We start from the raw sequence: 26,182 nt of genomic DNA, 5'->3' as shown, positions 1-26,182 counted from the left end.
TAAGAGTGTACTTTAAAGTTGCTAGTCCCTGAGGGACAGGTGCCCAACCCCGCTTTCCAGGAAACGAGTCTTCCTTCCCTTGTGTGCGCGTAAACATCCGATGTATCGCGTTCCCGTTTCTTTTCGTTCTTTTCTCGCAAACGACAATTTTCATTTTCCCTTATATACGACAATTTTTGGCCCAAAAACTTCTGCTTGTTATCGTCACATTTTTATATCGCTAATTCGATCGAAAAAGTTGATATTTTTATAAACCCAAGTACCAAAGCAATAGAACGTAAACAGAAATCTTGTATACGTGTATGTGTATTTTGTATATTTTTTCACCTACAAATTTCCTATATGTATGTACAGTGGTATGAAAAAAGGTTGTCGCAACTTTTCATTATGTTACAACAAATAAAGGAATAAAAAACATGTAGGTATATATTCATGTACAATTTTATTAACTATTAAGTATATTTAATATATCTCAGCACAGAAAGGACTCTATTCCTTAAAGACTCGATTAAATAAATATTGCGGCAGTTGTTCGTAGTTAACAAAGCGAAAAACGGTATTGGCAAATGACTCGACGCCATATTGAAAACGATGCCATATTGGCGGGTAGCTCGTTGTCAATTTTATTTGATTTTTCATACAGGCTGATCTTCTACGATACAGTGGAAGTAAAAAGTAATATACAGCAACGAATAATAAAAGTACTTAGTACATATATATATACATATTTCCTTATTTATCGTAACACGACGAGAATTTGCGAAAATTTGTTCACATCACTGTATATAAATATAGAAACATACGTATATTCTGTAAGTTAGGCACCAACAAATGAGAAAGTAAATCATATTTCGCAAAGTATGTATGTACATTTTCGTTGGATCTAACGTAATATAGATACATATTACGATACAAATAACAATACTAATAAATGTAAATAATACTATTAGTTTAACATTAGCGTTAAATGTAATCATGCATATTTAATATTTGAATAATTGAATAATACAATTGAGTAAGAAGAGTACAAGTTATATATGTTGATTATACATATGATAATACGTTGATAAGAAACTTGTAGTTTATGTGGCTAAAAAGGATGATATCGGATTTTGCAATGTAAGATTTTATCGAGTTTCAAGTTAATATAATTCGCATAAAAACGCAATAAAATTAATAATAATATGTGTATCTAGAATAAAATGTAAACAATGCAGAGTAATTTAAGATCTTTCGAACGTTCCTGATCGTGAATTTTCATTTTCACTTTTCTGTACCGCGTAAATCTGTGTAGGCGATGACGTAAGACTGTCTTAGGCCTTAGTACAGTACGTACTTAGGCGGGAAGAACGTGCGGTCGGTACAGGGCAATCGACCAAAGAAAGTTGGTAAAACCGAATAGTAGCGACACGCAGACAAATGCAAACTCCGATCATTCGACACTGTTGCATAACAAATTCCATTTTATACCTTTCTTAATCTTTATACACAAAGGTGAATTCTTCGATATCATTTTGCATTAAAATACGTTATCTTGATCGAATACATATTTCACATTTCTTTTTCGCTGTTAATCTTACAATTAGCTATTATGCTAGTAATATTGTCGGTGATAATCGATATCGATTAATGCGAATCGATTTTTCAAAATTTTAACCTTGACGCGATTTTTATTCGAGACGTTGCATCTATTGGGTAAAAAAAAAAAAAAAAAAAAGAAAAAGAAGGAAAAGAAAGAAGAAAAAAAGAGAATAATAAAGGATTTGATATCACGGGATTACGTTCTGGAACGTTCTCCGATCAAGACAAGTTGGCAGTCGCTTCCGAGAGCGTACCGAGGACCTCGCCTCGAGTCTGTTACTTGGCGTTGAGATATTCTGAATGCGGCATGGCGGCAGTTCTGCAGACTATCCCCGCCGTTCTTATGTTCTCAGGCTTTCTCTTCTCTCTCTCCTTAGGAAACGATTCGCCCCGGACTTGACGTGCTTTCACACAAAACCACGCGCGCGTCGTCCCTGCGCCAATTCACTTTCGCGAGCCTAACTCGCAATTGATAGGTTAACATTTTGCTCCTTCTTAAAAATTCGATTCAAACGAACGAATAGTTTGTAATATAGAATGTTTCGGAATCAAGTAAAATGGAGATTGTGTTAACGTTATATTTATATTCGGTGTGTAGAAAATTAGCATGTCCCAATTGTTCTGTCACGTTCTGTACCGATAATGTATAATATTATACATCGTACATTATACGATAATATAAATTCCCCATAAATAAGAGCTTGTTCGGTGAAACAAATGATAATTTGAAAATGTTCATCGGTAGGGGTTTGAACGATGACATTAATGAAATAATTGTCAAAAATATTATCATATTAGGTAAATTAATAAATCACTCTAGTAAATAGCTTTCTTGACTTTGTTTGTCAAGTCTGGATTTGTTAAGGTAAAAATTGCTATCATATGCTTTCATTGCCTATTATATCTTCTTTTCCGATTGTTGTCGTTTGAATCGTCTCTATCATTTAAATTATATTTATAAATTATATTTAAATTATACTAACGTATACGTACATATACATGTATTTTACCTATCTTAGATGCTTATATACCGTACCAACGCGATATTTATTATTTCGAAATATAATTGATATCTCTTTAATCACTTAAGCATGTTATATAGGTATTTTCTATCTCGCATTAAAATTGTTAATGCTACGCAATAATATAAAATATCACGTAGCGTTCTTGTTATTTCGCTCGTTGTCGGAATACAGAATACGGAATACAGAATTCTGATCAAAGAAGACAATTCTAATTATGTACTTGTAGCGTACTATACATATAACGTGGCTGCAAGTCGTAAGATTGAAATTTTCTTTAAAATTTTCGACAGTCGTTGCGATTAAGATTTTCGATGTCGGTATTCTGCCTTTCTATATCATATATACAATAGTTACTAGAGATAGCCGAATTCAGACACGGCTTAGAATGCGACGTGCGATCGACCTGTAACCGGTTCCTCGTTCCCTTTCATCGATTCAGGGGCCACACGTGCACATATGCACACATGCAACTTGAGAAACGCGTATACGATGATACTAAAGTCCGCCGAGCGTCTTTTCTACCGTTCACTCAGTTAGGACTTAGGACTTGGGGACATTCATCGAGAAACGTCGAAATTTGACGATCCTCTGGTAAAAATCAGACTGATTTCGTTCTTGCAAAAATCGCACGTTAATTTACTCCTGGCAAGGACGTCGTCGTTCGGTTTGATCCACGATAATTCATGCACGTGCGATTGTCGTTAACGATTTCACTGTTGATGAAACCGGATTGCTGCCCAATCAGGTTTTCCACGAGCTACTAAAGACCGCACGAATCACGCGTGTTTTTCGAATGGCTGGATATCGGATACCGATACTTTTTCCTCCTGTTCTCCGATCGTTCTGTTTTCTCCTTTAAGTCGAGGCAGGACATTGAAGAAAGACGATAGATAGTCGGTATCTCGCGGCATCTGTTAACTAAAAGGGCAAGATCTCTGCCTGTACGTCGCTTACACCGACCTAGCCTATACGCCACGCGGACATTTGCATTCGTCTTAACCTCCGTATCGTCCCTTTTCTCCTTGTTGTTGACGCATAGCGTAAAACCGCATAATTAAGGTCTTTGGCTACCGTACGTCTATCCGTTCTTTCCGTTCTTTCCGTTCTTTCCGTCCTTTCCGTTTCTCTCTGTCAGTTACGTGGACGTTCGGAGATCCGTGCTGTTGCTCGGTATCGTGCAAGAATCGAGGATTGTGCCGTCAGTCAATGGCAGGACAGCCACGAGCCCTTATAAAGCACCAAAGGATCTATCCTGCGTGGCAGTATGTAGATTTCCAAGAAGCACGACTCATAGGGAAAGGAATTTTTCGATGGATAGGAAGCATAGGAGGGATCTTTGTACACGGTTGATTAGAAATCTATGTTCGATAGCGTTCTAGTTGGATCGAACACCATACAAATTTCCACAGAATTGCCGATATTAAGAATTTGAATTTTCCGACTCTCCACCCGACCAGTATAAATAAGCGGACGCGATCTCAAGCAAATGAGTTACAGTCAGTTGTCGATCAGTTATCAACGAATTATCAGCGATCTAATTAACGAGTCATTAGCGATCCTATTTTACGACTATATCCTATACACTGTCTTGGCGAATCGGTTAGTACGAGCGTCTTTGCCAACATTATCTGTATACTAATTTATCATTTTAAATATATCGGACGGTTTCAGCAACGAGCAATCTCGTCCATTAAACCTTACCGACCAACCATCCTCTACGCATAAACCTCTACAATCGTATTATTTCATACGTATTATTACATCATATGGTGCAATAGAATTTCCAAAGGATTTGTCTTATTTCGATAATTTTCCAGAATACTTGTGCCTTATCCTTCATTCAGAGACACAATACCGACGACGATGCTATCAGTATTTTGCAATCTAACGACGAACGAAAAGTTATTCGACTACTTGCAACTTTCTCACAAGTATTAAACGCGTGCTCCCTCCGAAGAGAAATACGCTTTAATTCGCTATCGTTGCCGACGATCTTTCGCGGCCAGTGATAGACAAGCGAAACTGTTGCGACCTGGGGCGAGAAAAAAGGTGAGAGCGAAAAGTAGCGACTGTTTTCGCGGTAAGAAGACCACCGCGAAGCTGTTTTCTTACTTACGCAGTGACACGTGGAAATGGTTTCACGCAGGCCGATTCGAATTAGCCTAAAGCGATTATTTCCCGCGGCACGAGCACGGACAGTGATTCTTGTTATGTATTTCTCCGTCGCGTTGCATCGATACGCCGATTTTTCTCAAGACCGGCGACATCAGCATCGCGAATATACGCGAAAGGCTCGTTCTACGTTAGGTCAATGCGATCGTATCTATTAATCATTCGATTGCTTTTCTCTGTCTGCCTCTTTACAGTCTTTCTCCACGGGCATAAGAGCGTCCTGTGTACTGTGTACACCGTGTGTACACTGTACACTGTACACAGTCACTCTTTCTCCTGATAAATGGCAATGAGCGCCACGGTAATGCGAATGCTTTACACGAGGCTAATCGCCGGCTGACTAATAACTTTTCTGCTGGTGAACGTTCATGGGAACCTGTTTATACAAACTTGCTGAATTTTCCTATTTTCAGAAACTCGCGTAAAAACTCTCAAGTAGGTGGCGTTTTTCGAGCATTGCAACACGTACTAGGAAAACTGTCTCTTTATTTATTATTTGATATCTTGATGTTACTAGTTTATAAAATTTCATCGGCATCAATCTCTTAATATCCCACAAATCCCACAAATAAAGCAAAAATAATTTTATGACAGTTTGATAAATATCTGTGCAATAAACGAAACATTATAATATCTAATGAAACGAAGAAATATTTTATTTATCAGTGAGCTGTTAAAAGGTTAAAGAAAATTGATCGAAAGATTATTCGATTATATGATACCGGTATTCGGTATTCCGAACTGAAATACAATTTTTTGTTTTAGAAAACGTAAAAAACGAACGAATTAAGTAGACGAAATTCGGAGTCGAAGATCACGAAATTTTGCGAAATTTTGCGAAAAATCAATCGTAACGTCATTTATACGATTCGCAATTGCGTATCGATAGTTTTCCATGCAATTCGACCAACGAATATACGTAAATTCCACGTTATCCGCAGTAAGAGATTCGTAGGTAAATGGTATTACAACGTTACAATTAACGTTGTGGTACGTTGGCTTGATTCATTTTTCACATCGTCAGCGAGCCTTGCCTTGTATCTGAAAGCAAGAACCTCCTCGTAGACACGCTTGTTGATTCGTATTACATGCTCGCAAGACGGAACAATCGAAAGCCACGATTGCAAAGCTAACGTTCCATTAAAACGAATCGACTTTATTCTTTCGGTACTGTATAATGTATAATGTATAATGTATAATGTAATTCCGAATTGCAACGTGTTTTATGCGTTATTTCCTTGTTTCGAATCATCGTGACCAAGTTGTAGTAGTTGTAGTGTTGTTGTAGTGAAAATTTTTCGAAAATTACCATTTTCTCCAGGTTTACGTATAATTGTAACGCGAGCAAGAACCTCCCGTCTGCCGCTAGTTGCAAGTGAGAAACGGCGTTCTTATGGAATCCCAGCGCGCACGGTACGAACCCGGCTGCAACTTGCTCGCGCGAGTGCAGCCGAATGTCGCTTCCCGTCGCTTAGTTGTATTCTTATTCTTTTCGCTCCTCGTATCAGTGTGCTGCGTATGCTTGTGCAGCCGATAAATATTCGTTCGCGTGCGCACCACCATCGAGATTGGTGGATGCCGCGCGACAAGTTATCAACCACCTTCGCTTCCACAAACTAACTGATCGCTTGTCACCTTTCCTGCAGTTTCACGTCGATTGGCTGTGTTTTATTATTAACGATTAATGGATCCGCGATAATCCGTTCTCTTTGGTTCCTTTCCATTTAATAGATCGTTATTGAATCGTAAAAAAATTCGCGGATAGATATTATAATTAATTCACAGGGGTGTGTCTTTTTTTTTTTTTTTTTTTTTTTTTTAAGAAAAGCGATTCCTCTCGTTTCTTCCTCGTCCATAAAACCTATAAAAGTCATAAAAACCCCACGAAAACGTGACTTTCTTATTTAACATGCACGTTCATATATCTATACAGTTCCATTGTGTAATGGTCCTTGAAGCAACATCCAGCAGCAGCTGGTCGACGGTCTCCCACGCCCTGCTACCAAACGGCACGAGTCCTTGCAGGATTCTCAGGATTTACCATGCTCGTGTCGAAGTAATTTGTTCAATCTTTTTTTATCGCTGTGATTATGATAATAATCGTCGTTTTACAGTTGTGATACTAACGTTTTGTTTTCGTTAACACGATTCCGAGCATTTTCTTCATCCTACGCAAATTCTAATTACGACGACGTATCACACAACGATAGAAAATTTCTCTTCAACGAAACAACTAAAAAATTTCACCTCGTTTTCGCAAAGTATTTATAATCCGTCGCGCGAGTGTTTTACGTTTCACGCGCGTTTCATCAGTCTATGCGTAATTTAACATGTATACGTATATTCGAACGCAAGCGAGTGAAACCATAGCTTCAAAGCGATGGAAGATAGATAGGTCGACAAGAAAATGTCAATAGAGAAAATTAAATAATTTTTACAGGGCATATAAATTTCAATGTGACGTTTATAGAGACTATTTTTAGAGAGGTTCGTTGGTCAACGTGTCACTCGTGCGTTTCTTTTACTTGAAATAATTAACAGATGGTCGTAATGGAATCGTTGATTTTCGATTAGTTTGGCGTCTTGTGTTTCGCTTTATTACTATCTTACTAAATCCTCCTTTCGTTCTTTGTTATCGTGCCGAAGACCGCGCAAGTGGATAACCTTTGAATTCACCTATCAACGATCATACACGTAATTACATCGATAGGAGCACGTTACGCCGTTTGATCGCAACACCGCTTGCTAACGCGTCGAACCGTGTAAAAGCATTCTTCGCTGTATACACACAGTACAAAGGATTTATAGCGGAGATGTTCGAAGCGTAAGATCGATAAATTAAAGATCGTGAACTTGTTATCAATCTTCGTGTATGGAAATTTCAATTGTAATTCAATTACAAAATACCATAATTTTTTTTTTTACGTAGGCCACAATTATTTTGTATCAAGGAATACAGTATTGTTCAATAATATTGTAGTTTATTACGTAGGTATAGTTAAAAAAATATTATTTTCATTTTTACAAGCGTATTTTTACTACTGCGTATATATTTAGCAAATTTTCTTCGGTAACTTGCACCGGATTTTGGCAAATGTAAAATTGCAAGTAGCAAATAGGTAAATTAACATTGCCGTGCGAACTGGTTTTCGTGATATTCGTAGATTGGTCCAAGTTTCTCCGATTCTTGTAGGTTGACCTTTAAAAAGTCCATGCCCACTTTTACCAAATTTGTGTACTTGTCGATTAGAGCGGTTCTTTCCGATTGCCTGAAAGATCGTGGCTCGTCAATTAGCACAGTGTATATGCTCGTTTTCACTCCAAATCGGATTGGTTGACTTCTTAAAATGGCACGATCCTTGATGAATCTTTCCTTGTAGAATAGTTCGGTGCGCCATGTTGTGCCTAAAAATATGTAAAACTTGTTTGTTTAGTTTCTCCGATAATACAATTCAATTATTACAATTCAATTGTTGGAGATAACACAATTCAAATACGTTGCATTTGCTGCTACTTAATACTTAATACGGATTAAGATATTATTTCAACGATATCGATAATAACGTATAATGTATTCTTTTATCGTCACCCGAATAAGTTACTTTACAACTTCGATTTACTTGTCATCCATTCGCCGAACAAGATGTTTTCGTCTTTCATCATTTTTTAGATAAGAAAATTTAATTCGTTGTATCAATATAACCATTTTACAAAATGGCATAACCTATAGACGTTAAAACATGGCAAAAGTTATCGTGACAACGATGAAATCATATTTATTTCGTTCATATCTTGATAATAGTGTGTATTTTCATACAGAATATTCATTTAATTAAAGTAAACACGAACGACTAAGCGCGTTTCTCTAGTACTTGTCTAGGTACTTGAAACGGGATCATGGATAAAATCAACGGGATTGTCGAACAAAGTTTGCACTTTGAGCAATCGTTATACGTTCGAGTTCGAGTTTTACCCCCCTTTCGGAACCCTGTTTGTCCGTTTCGAGCTTACCGGTACCTTTGTACTTTGTACCATTATCGATTGCCAGGTGCGTTTCTGATAGGTCTGCGAGCGTGACGGAACGCATAGGGAAAGGCTGGTGTTTTGTTTTCGCGGTGAATAGTACGCATGTCCCTAGTAAGAGGTTTGCAAACGTAAATTTATATGAAAATTTTAATATTTTTCTAAAAGTTTTACTTTCCGTCAATCGCAACGATTCGCTAAACTTTATTTTTATCTATATCGGTCACTACATGTTGCACTAAAGTTACTATGAAAATAAAGGTACTAGATATAGCATTAAACAAAATTAAAATTAAGGGCGTTATATTTTACGACATATTTTACATTGAAAACGAGATCCTCTCGTTAATCGGCGAAGAAGAAATAAAGGGATATGATTATCCGTCGCAATTCTTAAAAAGAAAGTCTCTGGATTCCTCCTGTACAGATTCTTCGAGTTCCCAAGAGAACTTTAAACGGTGCACTTTTTATCGTTAGATGCAGAATGCGGGATCTTCATACGTCAGTATTTCAATTTCAGTGCATACCTATGCGCTTGTATCGCATCCGTTCCAATACCGCGTTTATTTCTCACAACGGGTGTTTTATCATCGATCCCTTGCATCCTGTTTCGGCGTAATACGAAAGCCGCTTTCTTCGCGCCAATATCGATCGTGGTGTTTTAAATTTTTTACCGTGCGGTAAAAAATTACCGTGGCTGAAAAAACGCAACTTGCCTTTCGAGAAGGAAACAGACTTCTTCGAGAATAAAACAAACAAATTACACGCAGCGAATCATCGCTTTATTCGCTTTGATACGTCATTTTAGGTACAAGTGAACCTACTATCACGGCAATAAGAAACACACAAAGGAAAAGAATATGTGATTTGTGATTTTTTGCTCGATTCGAAGTTATACGTCAATTCAGAACGATAAAGAGAAATCGGTATACAATTTAGATGCTGTCGATCGTGTCGTTCGGTGACAAGGTGAAGTATTTTTCTCCATTTCTTGTTCTCGTTATTTTGATAATTTGTGCCCTTCTCGTTATTTCCAACCGTTCTGTTTGCCACGTATATGGCCATCGACGAATTATTGCGCTGACTGGCGCATTCCCGATGGGTACACCAGACGATGCTCTACAAAAACGAAGCTGAATACCATCGGCAGAGAATACCTCGGCGTCCTGGCAACGGCAGGTGCGAGGTACGAAGGTAGCGAACGACGTTTTCACCATGACTCGTTCCTTCGGATAACGCGCATACTTTGATATTCGATATAAGAAGGTAGGGAGATAGGCATACGAGAATGAACTGCCGAGATTGCATTAAACTCTCGTAGGTGCGTCGAATAATGCTTAATGTATTGTCGTCGTCGTCGTCTTCGTTGTCGTTTAAAATCTTCAAAGATAAAACGCCATTTGAACAAAATTTTATCTATATTTTTGACTTATTTTTTCACATAAAATCACCCCCCCCCCCCCGCCCACGTAATAGAGTTATCGATTCAAATAACTGTTATTCTTAGAATCGAAGCTCATAAGAACACGAGTATATTTACGAGGCGTTGATAAACGGTATCATTGGTTCTTCATCAAGAAATAATATAAGCAAGACGATAAGTTTCTACGTGGCTTTCTACTGGATTTAAACGAATATGGAACGCGATACCCAATACAAACTTTTGAGGAGTTCACTCGCAGGAGACGACACCTCCGAAACGTTACATTTTATCAGATACTTCCTCACGGTACAAATCATTTTTAAAACTTGCAACGGAATAAATTTCTAGAGAGACCGTTATAACGTCTTAACGAAGATAATTCCATCTTCGCGTTAATAAATCCTCAACCTAGCTACAAATACGCAAAATATCCGAAAAAATTGTAGATAATGTATAAATAAATAAATAAATAAACGATAAAAAGTACTGTTCGGTTGGTTTTCTCGACACGTCGCGAGCTCTTCATAAAATACGACACACGGATTTGCTAGTCAAAATTAAAGAGCATCTTCCCCATCCCTCTTACCTCCTTTCGAAATTTAATAATCTAATAATCTAATACGCTCCGCTGGTCCACAAGGAAGCGTGGTAAGGCCAGTGCCTTATACTCTCTTTACCATCGATCTACCGACAAAGAACGATACGATATTTGGAACATATCTAGGCTGACGATACAGCGATCTTAGCCTCCGACGTTAATCCATACAAAGCGTCGGAGAAATTACGATCCAACCTCGACGAAATCGCGATCTAGTTGAAAACATGGAAAATGAAGAAGCTAATGCCGTCAAGCGAGTATATATTACGATAGTCGGTTTAAAAGGCACATCAAGAAAAAAAGACAATAACCGGACGAAAAATATCGAATTTTATGGAGGCTTATCGGCAAAAATCACACATTATTATTATTATACAAAATGGTTTTGAGACCAATCTGGATATATTGCTGCCCTATATGGGCAATGGTATATGACTCGAATTTAAGGATTACCGAAAGATGGTGCAGATGGTACAGTATTACGACGAGTTTTAAACGCCGTCAACAAAGAAACTAGAATATTGCCTGTTGCAGAAGAAATAGTACGTATTAGCAGACGCTATTATGAGAGGCTTCAAGCCCATACGAGCCTGATACGTATATCCTCCTATGAATGAAAAATATAGATTACGTAGATGTCACTTCTTAGATCTACCAACTAAGTTTAATTATAATAACAAATTAATATATAAATAACGTATAATACTATATAAAAAGTGTCGCGTGCCGTATATCAAAATTGGTGCTTAATGTCTTTATTCGATAGATTGCGCAGAATCGATAAAAGAAGTGAAAAAAAGAAAAGAATTCTCAACTTGTTTAAACACGATCCAAATCCAACTATTCACCGAAGAGAAATTCGCTGGATAGCTTGTAACGCTGCTCAGTCCTTGCTGTTTCTCTTATGTCGGTACAATTGCTCGCTGTCTTCATTCGTATACATATGGACATTTAGATCGTACGGCTCTCGGCGTCTGCCGGTCACGAGCAGACGAAAGAGTCGTCGAGCGCTTAATCGTGCGTTGGTATTTGGGGTCAACGAGACAACAGATGGACGGAGAACAGAAACAGAATGGACAAAGATGGGAAGCAAGATCGCAATGGCGCGCATCATGCCGAACCAAGTACACGCATACGCAGGTATCGATTCTTGACCACCTCTATGTCGGATCGACGTGTTCGTACCAATACCTTTCTCTCGCGCTTCGCCTTTTTTTCTTCTTCTTCTTCTCAAAGTACCGGTATCTTCTTTGCTCCTCGATCTTCAAGCGCTTTCCCGTGATAATAACGATCCGTTCGAGTCCTTTATTGCCGATGCTCCTTCGTGTCACCTATCTACCGTTTTGTTTTTAGTCGATCGAGCCTACCTATTCGTCTTTTTTGATCTTCGATTAAAAATGCTAGTTGAACGAATTCCTTGGGCTTTTGCTACAAACAAGTCTTCATGCCGCCTAAAGTTTACCCCTAGCGTCTGACATTCTCCTATGAATTGTTGGATCATATACCCCATAGCTATGGGCTATAGGTATGAATATAGATACGTTTCTTCTATATAGGATGTCGGTAGGTTACGCGTATTTATTCATAACGTATGCCGTCTGAAACCCAGCATCGACTCTATTATTGCGAAGCAAGGACACCATGAGGATACTAAGTACGCGTAATGGCTGCGAAATATACCTTATACCAACTTAGAGGCACCCTTTTCTAGCTCGAGATATTCTCTTCCTCTTCCATCTTCTGCTTCTTATTCACGGCTAACGACGCAAATGACGATGATTCGCTATATTCTGCAGAGTTTTTTGCCTATGGTTAAGTTAAGAAGCAGGCAACTGTGACTATTGTGACCGTAAATTGCGTTACGCTAATTGTAAGAGTTCATCGATCTCTTTCAGCGATGGAATTTATTAGCGAGTCGAAGAATATTACTACTACGCATGATGTAGCTTATTTAAAATTTCATCTCTACTTTGATTCACCGCGATTGATTTTACCGCATACTTGATTAATGGCGGTTCGTACGGTTTATACAAGTTTGTCGTAAGTCTCGTAAATGAAAAATGAAGATGGCAACGTTGATCGACGATCGTTAAAGCGATCCCTATTTTACGATCGATAATATAATTCTATACCGAGCGTTTACTCCCGACTTTGAAATACCTCAGTCAGCGAGCCTGAAATCTATACCGTAAAATAATGATCGTAAAGCAATACTTTCAATTTAACAAAGACCTGTTTTCTTTCAGAAAATTATCGTACCTATGTTCTTCCGTAACGTTACAACGCATTGCTGCCCAACTTCGTATACCTTGTAACGCGAGTCGAATAGTTTCGTTAGATCTCGTAGTACATCGCAGATTCGCTCGATCTCGTATAAATTATAAGAAAATAAAATTCAAATATTTAATCGTTCGTCTGACAAACAGCATTTAAACTAGTTAAAAAGATATTTCACTTTCCATTTCGGTAAAATCTTTTATCGATAATCAAGCAAAATTCATGCAAGACGCAAAGTTACGAGTTACTGCTTTAATAAATTTTAATTTCAATCGATTATTTCATCTTGCACAAGTACGTGTTAAGTAGATTTATAAAAGATACACTTGACGAATAAATCAAATTTCACGCTCTATCTCGCGAATCGTCATCGGAAATTAGCCTCACGAAGCGTTATTTGTTTAACCTTCTTTAGATCGGAACTTTCTCTACGTTGTGTCTATGCGGTGCGTCGCAGCCGAAATCTATCGTTAGCGGTTGACGTGCTTGTTTTCTTTTAAACTTCAAACTTGATCCGATCTTGTTACTACTACACGTATCTATCTTAACCTCCTTCGATTTTGACGAGAATACGAAACCATGTTATTATAGAAGCTACATGTATAATTATTCGATATAAACAAGAGACATTGGTTGAGAAACACTGGTAAGCGTTGGTATTTAATAGGTAGGGCGGTATGAGGGCTGTTACGCAGGCAGGCTCCCCTAGTTTCCGGTGTCAGCGATGCACTCTAGCCTTCGTGCTGCGGTTCCTTTCTAGCCTCGACGCACGTATTTCAATCACACGCGAGGTCTTCGTCTGCATCCATTTGACCATTTGCTCTCTTCCGTATAGTCAAAAGATAATATTCTTTCCTAACGTCATCCAATAACTTGGCATGTTACGTACGTACGTGTTACGAGTGTGTGTGCATACATCGCCTTTTGTATTTACGCGTGCATTTGATGCATTCGGACTTCCTAAGAAATTTCTTATTAACGGTTAGGACGTAGGCGAGATTCGTCGGCGACTTTACTAAATCAAATAAAGATTACCAGTGTTATCCGTCCGATTCTGACTTCTGACAGCAGCAGCATTTGTCTTTGAGAAGAGGAAAAAGAACTTTGTTTAAAAAAAAGCGTATTATTATCCTCGTATATTATTTGACGGTATTTATCTTTATAAGGATCGTTGGGTAAATAGAAGGGATTAGTCTCTGAACGGGGATCTGGAAAAATTCATGAACTCGATTCGAGCGTGGGAGGACGAGAATCGCGGCGAGCAACGAGAAGCATCTCCACGTGGAGGACAGTAGCACGAGCTTAAGGAGATAAGATTCGCGAAGATGAAGCCGGATAACCTACCTTCCCTTTTTACAAAGTTCCTCTCACCAACAGAGCAAACCAATTTCAAGCCAAGGGTCCACCCATTGTACCGCAGGGCATATCCCGCTTGAGATACATTAGCTGACGTGTACAGTCTTGCTACGCTACGATGAGGTTAGAGCGCAAAAGAGCAAACATTTGGAATTGCGTTTGTTTAGCATTAGAGAACTACTTGTTACGTTAGATATTTTTCCATATATCCTTGGCTTCGATATCTTTGCTCTGACGATGCTCCGGTTAACAAAATTTATGTGCAATCTGGTTTATCGTTAAAACGTACGATCTTTAATTCCAGGGGAAGAGAACACGTTCTCGGTCGCGTTGCTTTGGAAATGAAGCGCATGCTATTGTTGCGCGCGTAATCTCTCGACATAGTCCAAGTTGAGGTTACGCTTGCATAATAGCACGTCGGTAGATCGTTACGAACGAAATGGCCGGAGCCGTGTCATCCTCTCTACGGTTCATGTCACTTTGCTACGTGACCGGAATTCCAAGCAGCTCGACGATGCTCGATGAACGGCGTCCAGTACAGCGTATCGAGTTCTATCAGTCGTTTCAAAAACCGTAAACTTCCTTTTTCTGTTGATCGCGAAGCGGATTCCTTTCCGGGTCGCGAGGGGTTAACTCGACGAGTAAAAACCCTTCGCTCATGAAGGTTTCATGATTTATCGCGCGATTCGATAAAATATTATAATATTATTAATAACACCTTTTACCATACTTTTGCTATTTCATCGAGCGTGTTTTCTTTTTCTCTTTTCTTTTTTACTTTTTTTTCTTTTTCCGTTGTTACATTCTTTAGAAATACGATATTGTTATATAGAATGCATTCATTTGACATGGAAACTGTACTTTCACTCTACAAATTTTCCAAGATATTGTACATACTTTTAACGCTCCATCGATTCCGAATTGCGAATTGCGTTTGTTCTTGTGTACTGCAATCTGTAAGTATCGAGCGTTTATTATTAGACACCTGTACTTACTTTATATCAATTGCTCGAAATAAAAGAACGCGATCGAAGCGTGATGCAATGATTGCAAGCGTGCACCATGAATATAGGATATGTTAATTATATAATAATTTTTCAAAAATTTGGTGAAAAAGTGAAAATTCATATAAATAACGATTAAGAAGTGCATGATTTTTTAATTACGTATCTAATGTACATTATCAACGAACGATCGTTGTTAGATAAAGATTTTTAAGTATACTTATTTTTAAGTTTATGTAAATTACTCATAAATACGCTGTACGCGACATTCGAAACAATTGTTTGCCTCGTGTCTGGCCGATTGACCGTTGCAAAACTTTTTTAATCGTAGAAAAATATATTTAATCGTACAAAGAACGCGCGACAGACATAACGTACATTATAAACATAGACAATGTTTCGGATATTAATCTATTACCTACTTATTCTAGAACCTTGAACAACACCTATTTTTACAACATTTACGCTTGAATTATTTAATTGTCACGCGTTTTGCGAATTGAGTTTCCAATAAGGTACATTAAAGTACGCATAGTCTGAAAGCCATGAACTTTCTTGCGCATCCTCTTGCAACAACATTGGATTTGCGACAACGTTGCTTTGAGAAACCGTTAAATATTCTTCTTCTGGCCAATTCGACGTCATTCGCATACTTGTTTCGATGTTATTAATTCAATAACACGACAAAAGATTGTATAGGTGATAATTTTCGATTTGAACGAACGCAATATCACGACTCTGGTAGGCGGAAGCACGATATCATAGAAATGAAATCGTAGCCGGTAAGCGATATTCCGTTTTGCGCGTTTCAAGTCGAGATTTTTCAGAAACCTAGTTTCTTTTATCCATCTTAACGCGAACAAAAATTATTTACCGACGGTTGTGCTCTGCGATGTAATTCCGAAAGACATTAGTCGAAGGAATCTTGGTTTTGCGCAATTAGCGATTGTAAAACATTCGCCGGTGTGCGGCTGAACAAAAACGACATAACAGAGAGCAATAATTTTTTAACGCGCGCCGATTACTTTACCTTCTGGATGTATCGGAACGACCTCTTTTCTTGGTGATTTGAATGCCGGCACGTACCATACTTTCTGCCGCCGCGCCCGCTCCCGCGTCCGCGACCGCGCCGTAACAAGAGTAAAGCGTAATCCGTTGCCACGCGCAATCCCTTATAATCCCGCGATATAAAAGTTTATCGTTATTTGTTAACGTTGCAAATAATTTAGAAAGTACGATTTATCGAATTGAAGAAATTGCTTTACGATATTGCGATCGTAATAGTACCGTGAGTTTGAAAGTTACCGTTACCATGTGACGCAATTAAATATTTGTAGTACTTTGCGTTAAAAACTAGCTATGTATGTTTTATGTAAAACCAAGTTAAAAATAAATTCTGATATCTTGAAATGCGATCGGAAGAGGTCAATGTTATTGACACAGTTAGTACCCGGTTTAACTCCCCTTCCCGCGTCCCGTATTGTAGCGGCAAAGTGGTGGTGTTTGGAAAAGGACTCCGACCATCGGCAGATGTTCCATTCACCCCGACGGGATGCCGCCCGCTACGTGGGCCCCTCGCAGGGCTATACAAACTTACGGCTACATACTTACATACGGTATCGTCATATACGAAGGAATCGATAGTATCGAAGAGAGCAGCTGCGTTTTTCTCTCGATCATCCTCCAAGAAGCTTCCTTCCTTTTTATAAGATTCACTGAAATTTTTCTCTGATAGTTGCTCGAAAGAAACGACAAAGCCTCACTGGTTTTCCCTCTTTCGTGTTAGCATCGACCTATATGTACAAGTAATAGGTACGTACGACTCGCCTGTGTACAGTTCTTCTCGCACAACTTGTACTATTTGAAAATTTCTTTATAAAAAGTTGAAAAACGTGCGTGAATTTCTTCCGAAAGAATCGCATTACGGAACAGGATCGTAGATCTCTGTATCAGGAACCGCTAAAAACAACACGGACGACTAACGAACGGCCATAAATTGCGCAATAGAAACAGGGTACGAGCCACTTAGGCGAATATCTGTAATGCCCATTACAATACAATGGGTTCCAGGTCTGCTGTCTTTTTTCCTTTTTCTCTGGTTGGATCCGCTCTATTCCCAAAAAACAATGGCGACCGGCGCTTCTTCGTCTTGCCAACGGTCTTCCAACGCGTGTCGTTGGATCGTTTGGGTGTTCGGGCTGCCGAAACGGGACCCAGAGGGCCCTAAGGCTACAACGAGGCGAGTCAAAATAAAAGCCAGATATACGGCCTCGTGACTCTGGTCCCGCATACCTGATCCGTGAAGGTAGTTTTCGAGGTACCACGACATTCTCTTCCAGCGAGGGTCAACTTCCCGGCTTTTTTAACGCCTGAATTCTCAACAATGAAAATCGTATATCTCCAATTTACGAGCACTGTTTCACTCGATCGTTTCTCATTATATCGGTACAGTGTTAAGGTACCCGTATGTTAAAGTTACGCGTATACACGCCAGTATAATGGAATTATTTGGTTAGTTAGCCGGACGTAACAGTTATATTTCTTTCCATCCAATAACGATCCGAATGATTGCTCGTTGAATATCCTTTTTAAATTTCCGTAACCGGCAATTTCGTAGCGTATATCACGTAAATTTGATCTAAACTGCTACCGTAATTACACTCGGTCTTGTCTATCGCGTATTCGATTTTTTCTCCCCTTTCTCGAATTTCTGCCTGCGTTCAACAGCGATGTTTGTAGAGGCCGATGAGATAGGACAAGCGGTCGACAATGGCGCATGAAAGGTGGCAAAAGGTTCTCCGTGGCCAGGTATCGAATATCGAGGATACGTCTACGGGAGTTGCAACGAAGCTGCCAACAACGCGTATTTATCATCCCGAAGACTGCCTTTTCGAGCGCTCGTAAGATATTTACCGATAATATTTATGCGCTACGTCCAGTTAAACATTTTAATCGCGTGAATCGTATACCTGTTGGTACGTTTCAAAATTCTTAAGAGACGAATATCCTGCAACATTGCGATAACTAACATTTGCTTAATATCCTATAATTAGCGCAAGCAGAATCGTTATTCTTTATTCCGTGTCGCTCGATCGTTCGTTAAACGAATATATACGACATTTAGTCACGTACCTGTCATTGTCACATAATGTACTCGCGTTACACACGATAGACAAAATTGTTTTCGATGAATGGTATTTTGGAAACTACAGTAACGTTCATAACGTTACGAACGCGCGCAGACTTTTTGATTTCTCGACGGATAGGAGAAAATACGTATCCAGGTTATACCAATCTTACATTCGCATATGACACCGCGACCAGCAAACCTCAGCCATTTATTATACTCTTTCTGGAACGACAAAGATCGTTTGACGACAAAATGAACGTTACACTCTAAACTTGGAATTTCTTGGAATAATGTAACGCAACTATCGTTAACCCTTAAAAAGTAAGATGTAAGCATAAGTGGAGGATATAAGCAGAGTTTTGTTACTTTCCAAAAGCGTGGTGTCATTATGTATGTATGTAAAGTTTATTTCTAAATATCATTCGATATTGTCTAAAATGCGAAGGACACGATTATTTTAATTAGGAGTATTTTAAGTGAATAGCGTTTGCTGCAATTGTAGCTCAGTTACAAATCGTTGTAAGTATCGTCAAGTATCGCGGCGATAAAGTTATTTAATGAGGCAATAAGTGGACGCCACTTGGAAACGATAACAGAAAGTTTGCTCCGACGTGTTTCTGCGAGTAATCAATTTTATGGACGCGAATTTGTTCTTGCTCGGTACTTTATGTATCATTCGTCAAAAAAGGGAACCGAAATACGAAAATAAGGCATCGAAGGACGTACGAGTCTGCGTCGATTATTCTACAGCCACTCGAAACGATTATTTTTCTTCCAGTCGTGTTATCCTCCTCGCATACTATAAAAACATAGCGTAGCATCGGTGATTTCGCAGGATCGTTAATAAATTCAGGGAAAAATTTGCCCTGGTTTCCTCGAGTCTGACTTTACCTATATTTACATTGGAAAGATATATCTTGCGTGTGATTTCGTGGACCAGCCAAGGCCGTCTGACAACGAGGTCCCATGCAAGAGGAAGAAGGAAGGGTAGCGGTAAGCAGGGAGGAATAAAAAGAATATAATTATCGATGAATTTTACGACTACTCTCGGCAAGGTAAACGGTCCGATGGATTACCTCGGTACTTGGTTATAGGTACTGCTCGCGGCACGCCTAATCACGGAAAAGATAAATTTATGCGCATGTGCATTGCCGCATACGCGAGTACACGATGGAATTCTGCCGCGAATTGTACACGATTGCAGTGTTTGGCCACTCGAGAGGAAAGCTGGCACACGTACCACGTGCGCTCGTAACTCGTAACCGTGTCTCGAAGATGGCAGAGATGCGTCGTCTCGCGCGCGTCGATACGCGCTTCGTCTCGACACCCGCTCGATCGGGCTCTTTCCAAGTCGAAAATATCGTAAAAAAGAAAAGAAAAAAAAAAAAAAAATAGCCACCACTGTAATAGCCATTCGCCACAAAGCGAATTACGTGTACTGTAATATTTAGACACTACTGCGTTACCTGTTTCATAACACGTTTCCTGTATACAACCAACGACAAGCAACGTTTGAATGTTTCAACATTCCTACATTTACAGAAAATGGATACGAATAGACATCAAAATGTTACAGCGACCGATACAGATGCCCTGTCACTTGCTTTCTTTCGCAAACGCAATATTCTAATTTGTGAACGTGTTTCGTGACGAATAACGCGCAAGAAATTATCCGGTGATCGTGGAAGCCTGTTAAGTTACCTCGAACGTTTCGTAAAAAGTGTCGTGCATGTTCGTGCGATATTCGACCGAAGAGACAATATTTTCTAAGCAGTTGTCAAATCTGCGCGTCGATGGTAAGAGCGTTAAACTTAAAGTAAGAGGATTAAAGGAATCCACGAATTTCGCAAACCAGTTTTTCCTATCTAATTTATTCGCCGTCGTTTAATCTGATTTTTTTCATTCCGATTTCAAAATTGGCATGCAACGTTCGTCTTATTTGGAATTAACAATGCCATCCATCATGCATGGTAATTTTTCTTCTGTAAGTTAGAAATTGCGATACTCGATTACCTTCGGACGGCAACTGTCGTTACTATTTCGTTCAAACGACATTAAGAACGATGGTATCTGGTCGGATGAGTAATAGCCGAACAAATAAAAAGCACGGTGATGCAGTACACGTGCAATCCTTATTATATCCTTGAAGATAGCATCCTGCAACCGGCACATTTACACCGATATTTATACGCGGCCTACGTGCTACGACATTTATCGTGCACCGATGACCGTTGAGCTGCTCGTTCAGGACTTTCATTCAGTCGGAGATTCGTACTCTGGATGCGTTATCGTGCATCGTTACGCGATACTGTGATACACACGTCTGTCCCTTTCCTTTCGTATTTACGCATTGTACGCGATACGTCGTTTCGCTACTCGAGTAACATCAGGTCATTCGGATTTCGTGTTTAATTTCGATCCGTGCAAAAATGTTAAATCGCTACTGCTGCCGTTGCTACTGCTTTTGCTTTCCCCCCTCTCTCTCTCTCTCTCTCTCTCTCTCTCTCTCGATAATATTTTTATATATTCTTCGATCTAATTTATAGGATCCGAGTTATAGTCCGATAGAATTGCGTGAAAGGTCGACGCGGGCGAGTTTGGCGTGTTCCTGTCTCATCGAAATTCCACGGTGGTCGGGTTTATCCAGCCGAGATTATACAGCCGGTGCGCTGCGAGTACGACGACAAGGGAGGGTTTGTTGCCGGGCATCGGCTCAGTGGGCGGTATTTCTAGCACAGTGACTCGTGCGTTTCTGTAGCCGAGCGTCCTTCTCCGCGATTCTTCTCCGTGATTCTTCTCCACGATTCTTCTCCGCATACATGGAGTAGTATAATGGAGTAGCTACGACGTATATCGTACATAAGTGTGTGTGTATGTGTACGTACATGAATACGCACACGGCTGCTCGAAAAAACGTACACATGTAGATGCACACGTATATACGCGCACGACGATGCACGCGCGCCGTGACAGGACCTGAATTCGCGTAATTGTGATTAATGGAGCCGCTAATGCAAGATAGCCGGCTCGAATCGCGTCGGTCGGACGACGTCGAACGATTTCGAAGTCGAGTCAACGCGATTCCGAAATAATCGCACGGAAGCGATAAAGAGGTGAGAGGCTCGTCGGCGTGACGTTCGAGGAAAAGGATTGGACGCGTTATTACCGGATAGTCGATAGGGTGTACGATCTGTTATACGGGCGAAAGACTTACAGGGCTAAATCGCGTAATCGGCATCTCGTGGGACAGGAACATGCTCGACGACCTTTCCACGCTTCTCGATCGCGGTGTCAAGACGGCCGAGAGAGCTGGTCGAAAGGATCGCCTCCCACGCGCCATCGAACGAAATTTACGTGTCTACCGAACTACGAACGCAACGCCGCGCGCCTCGACCGATTGACGCGTCAGATAACTGTGAAAGACGATTTGTTTTCCTATCGGTGGCGCGGCAAAAGCCACGTGGTAGGCGTTTGAATCGTCGCGCTGCGTTTTAACATCCATTCTTTACGCGACATTTTCTACCACGTACTTGGGTAGCCGATTTAAAGTCGTCCAGTTCGTCTTGACTTTTTTCTTCCAAAGTCTATACTTTCGATACTTTTATACAATATAATTTACAATACTTTGGTTGAAACGTCCTTCGGGTCGGTACCCTTTTCTCACGAGGAGGTATCCGATGTGGGACTATAGTACGTATATGGCGAGCGCGATACGTTGAAGCTTAGGCACGTCCTCGGCGAATAAAGCAAATAGCTCTCAGAGAATAAACGAGTGAGTAAAATTGACGAGTGAAGCACGTAATCTTCGGTATTCTGCGTTTGTACGCAAAGGGTGAGCTAAGCAATCGCAAACGCAACGACAAGACACACGGTGCTCGTTTGCATCGCAATGGGGACACTTCCGCATGAAGCTATTATCGTTCGGTTAAATTACTATTATCGGTCTACGATCGCGCGTCTTCCGAATCATGCTGTAACAGGATATCGTCGTGTAGCTGAACCGGTCGCGCGATCTACAAAGTCTGCGACTAAAAAATATTTCCTCGTTCGTACAGCGATCTATTTCTAGTTCGAATTTAGTTATATGGACGAGGATAACGAACGAGTTGGATCAGTCGTGTCCGATGGAAACGCGGCAAAGCGAAGAGAAGAGGTAACACGGGTATTGACTTTTCACTCAGTTTCCGTTGGTAGTAACGATTATCAACGATTCATGGTCGCGGTAATTGGTCGTACGTCGTAATATTTTGGTCAGTGCGAAATCGTCATCGTGAAATGCGCATTATCGGGAAGCTAGTACCGGATTAGACGGAAAGTAGCTTAGCTTTCTCTGAATGCCGAGGCACGAGCGAGGCAACGATTCACGGTTACACACGATGGTGCGCTTGTAGCCGCGTCTTAGTGCTCTGATTTCTTAGAAGCGATACCCAGGGTCGGCAGTGAGCCTTAATGGGTTATCATCTATCACGTTCCATATTTTGCGTTATATCGCTTAGCAGGGTTAGTCGACCGATCGTCGTTAATTTATCGGAGAAAAAGTAACGAAGCACCTGTGCGTACACGGCTTAAACGTGTCTTCGCTCTTAAAAGATAGTTATCGTTGCACCGTGGATGTTTCAATTTTTCATCCGTCGATGATGTTTTCTTACAACGCGAAAGTGTCGCGTTATTTTCAGTTACCGTAACAAGATCAGGATACTGCGCGATACACACACACACACACACACGCGCGCGCGCGCGCGCGCACACACACGCACACGCACACGCACACACAAAATTTAAAAGAAATTGTCACGATGATAGATTCGCGCGTAATGGAATAACGAGATTTTCGACTCGCGGTATTTCGTTTGATTTACGACCGTTATACGACTAGGATACTAGCTATTAATTTAACATTGAATAATTTCACTGGAGAGAAAAAAGGAAAAGAACGCGCGTTCTTCTGTATGACGCGATAATGTTTGTAAACGATAATGCGAATTGCTCGTCTTAACTCGCGTAGACGCGGTATCGAGCTGATTAAACGTGGAACAATTTGCCGGAATTACCGGATAACGGATCGATGATTTATCATTGTCTTGCGTTTGTATCGTATTGCCGATATTTTCAACGATCCTTCGTGCCAACCAAACTATCGTAAATCAATCAACGTTACTTTAAACTATAGACTAGTTTACGTTTCATTGGTCTTTGTTAAACCGCTTACACTGCCGAAGTAAATTGAGAGGTACTCGAGATATATAAAATTTATGACTAATAAATTGTCAGATTAAAAAATATATCAATTTTGATAGCTGTCCGCTTATTATACGCACTAGGTTCGCGAACAGTGAATAAAATTTCTGTAGGTCGTTGAAGCACACCGTCAGTGAATAGCCTTGGCGGATTTTCTTGTCAGGCTCGTTCATTCATGCAGCCTACGGTGAATCAACCGGGTTGAATAGTATCGATGACGCAAAGGTTCAAATGTTCGTTCATTGCAAGGCGAATCTCGCATTCACCGAGGAATGCAAGGTGTTCTTCGTTCAGCTGGTTACGAGAACTAGTCTGAGAAACTTTTCTCTTTTCGCATCGCGTGCCTGTTCCGGGAACGCTTACCAATTGCGATACCGAGCGACATCGTCGCTTCTTCTACGCTCGAAAACTCGATTCCTCTCTCTTCTCTCGTTATTACCTCGCGTCGCGTCGCCGTAAATTTCTGATCCTTGTTTAGCAACATAGTCCTAGAATGTTCGCTAGTGGCTCGTGTTTAACATTTCAAAGGCGCTATACCGTTTCGTAACTGCTGATGTTTCCTCAGTCGTACGGTCGTACGAAATAAAATTGTTAATATATTACGTGAAACTTGGAAACCTATATGCGATACCTATCAGTTAAATTTATTGGAAAATTCAAACAAATTTTACCTTATTTTAATGAGCCACGCATACGACGCGAATATGCTCGATATTGGAAATTTTAAAGCGACAGCCTCCTCGAGCGTCGTTGAGTTACGAGTAGTCAAAGTGAATCTTCCACGTGTTAATAAGCAGGGTTGGGTGGTACGTGGTATCTCGCACCTGAACAATTCTTTCGCAACCAAGGGTCGTTCATACTGCTGCGCTACACTGTGCTGAGCTGCGCTGCGCTGTGCTGCGCTGTGCTGTGAAACTGACACGAGCAGGGCAAATCTGTGTAAATCAAGCCGGTATCGTATAATCCTATCGTATAATCGTATCGTACCGCTGCGCTGTTCCGATATGCGCGCACGTTGCAACCGATTACGTAATTCGCGAGGTCGTGACTCCCACTACCCACCTCCATTAATGTATACACTATACGCTATACACTCTACTAGATAGACGTACGTATACCAACGTACCGCAAATATGTGCATAAATTTCAATTGAATTTGTGAAAGGATCGGACGATACTGGTCTTGATATAAAATTCACGCTTTAATCATTTCCAAATGAAGACGTAATACGAACTAAGAACTCTTTTTCATTTCATTTTATCAAAATAATTTTACTTTTGGATAGTCACATAAAATTGTTATCGTAGAGATATCGTAGTACAAATATATATAATTGCTTTCATTCACAATCATTTTTTAGTTATAGTTGCTGCACGTATAGTCGTTACTACTCGCATACGTTATGTACATAATTACTATGAATATATTTCTACGATATAACAGATTTATGTCATATTTTAAAATCAGTTTCGGTATTTTCTAGTACAACGATATTCGAATAATTATTGTTCGATAGTAAACCGAGAACGATCTTAACTTTAGTTCCTAGAATAGCGTTAAGAGCAAGCCCGCTTCGCTTCTGATTTATACGTAGGTGGTTGGAGTGGAGTTCGCGAATCTCGCAAGACTTGTCGTGGCGAGTAGCGCGGAATCCTCGCCCACGCTGATTGGGAGTACATCCCTCTTTGTCCAAGTTGCTCCTCCAAGAGGAAATAGAATACACACGTCCTGTACGAAGAACGAGAAAGAGAAAAATATATTCTTCTCTTTGCTCTTCTTCGAGAGGACTCGAGATAACGTACGCTTCGGCGGCATTGACATCGGCCGTTACCGCCGATGTAACGCACACGAGATTCGATTCTAGATTTCAATTAGCTTCGTCCCATTGACGAAGAATATTTCTCGGAACGTTACCTGGAAAACCTAATGCGATAAGAACGTTCACGGTTGGAGATCCAAAATCAATAACGGATATCACTTCCGTCCGTCACTTTCAAACGATTCGTGCTAAATTTTACAGATCGATTTACATTAATTTGTCTCTAGTCTCCTTTACGATAAACACGTCTATATCGATAAATTAAAACTTCCCCATTCTCATTTCAAATCCAACTCTCGCAGCGAGAATAAAAAATATTCTATCACATACTTACGACTCACGGGATGGTCCAATGTACGATGTGTTACGTTTAGAAATATATTGCGAATTCTTTGCCGGAAAATTAAAGTTACCAAGGAGATCGCTACCGTGGAACTCTCTATCTTCTATACGTTTGTCCTCTTTTTGCTTTCACGACAATTTGCACGGAGGTTTCGTTATTAGCACGGGCGCGAATTAATTTCGCGGACAAGCA

The 26,182-nt window shown here is 40.1% G+C and overlaps 1 protein-coding gene and 1 long non-coding RNA gene across 2 annotated transcripts in view; one reads left to right on the top strand and one right to left on the bottom strand.

Moving 5' to 3' along the window:
* The window catches only part of LOC100645932 (neurogenic locus Notch protein), a 179,595-nt gene that overhangs the window by 1,097 nt on the left and 152,316 nt on the right, over positions 1-26,182 (top strand). The window lies entirely within an intron of this gene.
* On the bottom strand, positions 7,740-24,723 carry LOC125384711. Its single transcript, XR_007223416.1, has 2 exons — positions 24,499-24,723; positions 7,740-8,183 (listed from the first exon to the last, which is right to left on the bottom strand). It is a non-coding gene; the product is annotated as an uncharacterized LOC125384711 (long non-coding RNA).

The sequence above is a fragment of the Bombus terrestris genome, chromosome 3 (assembly GCF_910591885.1).
Source record: "Bombus terrestris chromosome 3, iyBomTerr1.2, whole genome shotgun sequence".
Lineage (NCBI taxonomy): Eukaryota > Metazoa > Arthropoda > Insecta > Hymenoptera > Apidae > Bombus > Bombus terrestris.
Note: the sequence above shows the minus strand (reverse complement) of the source record. Positions and strands in the feature narration are given on the sequence as shown.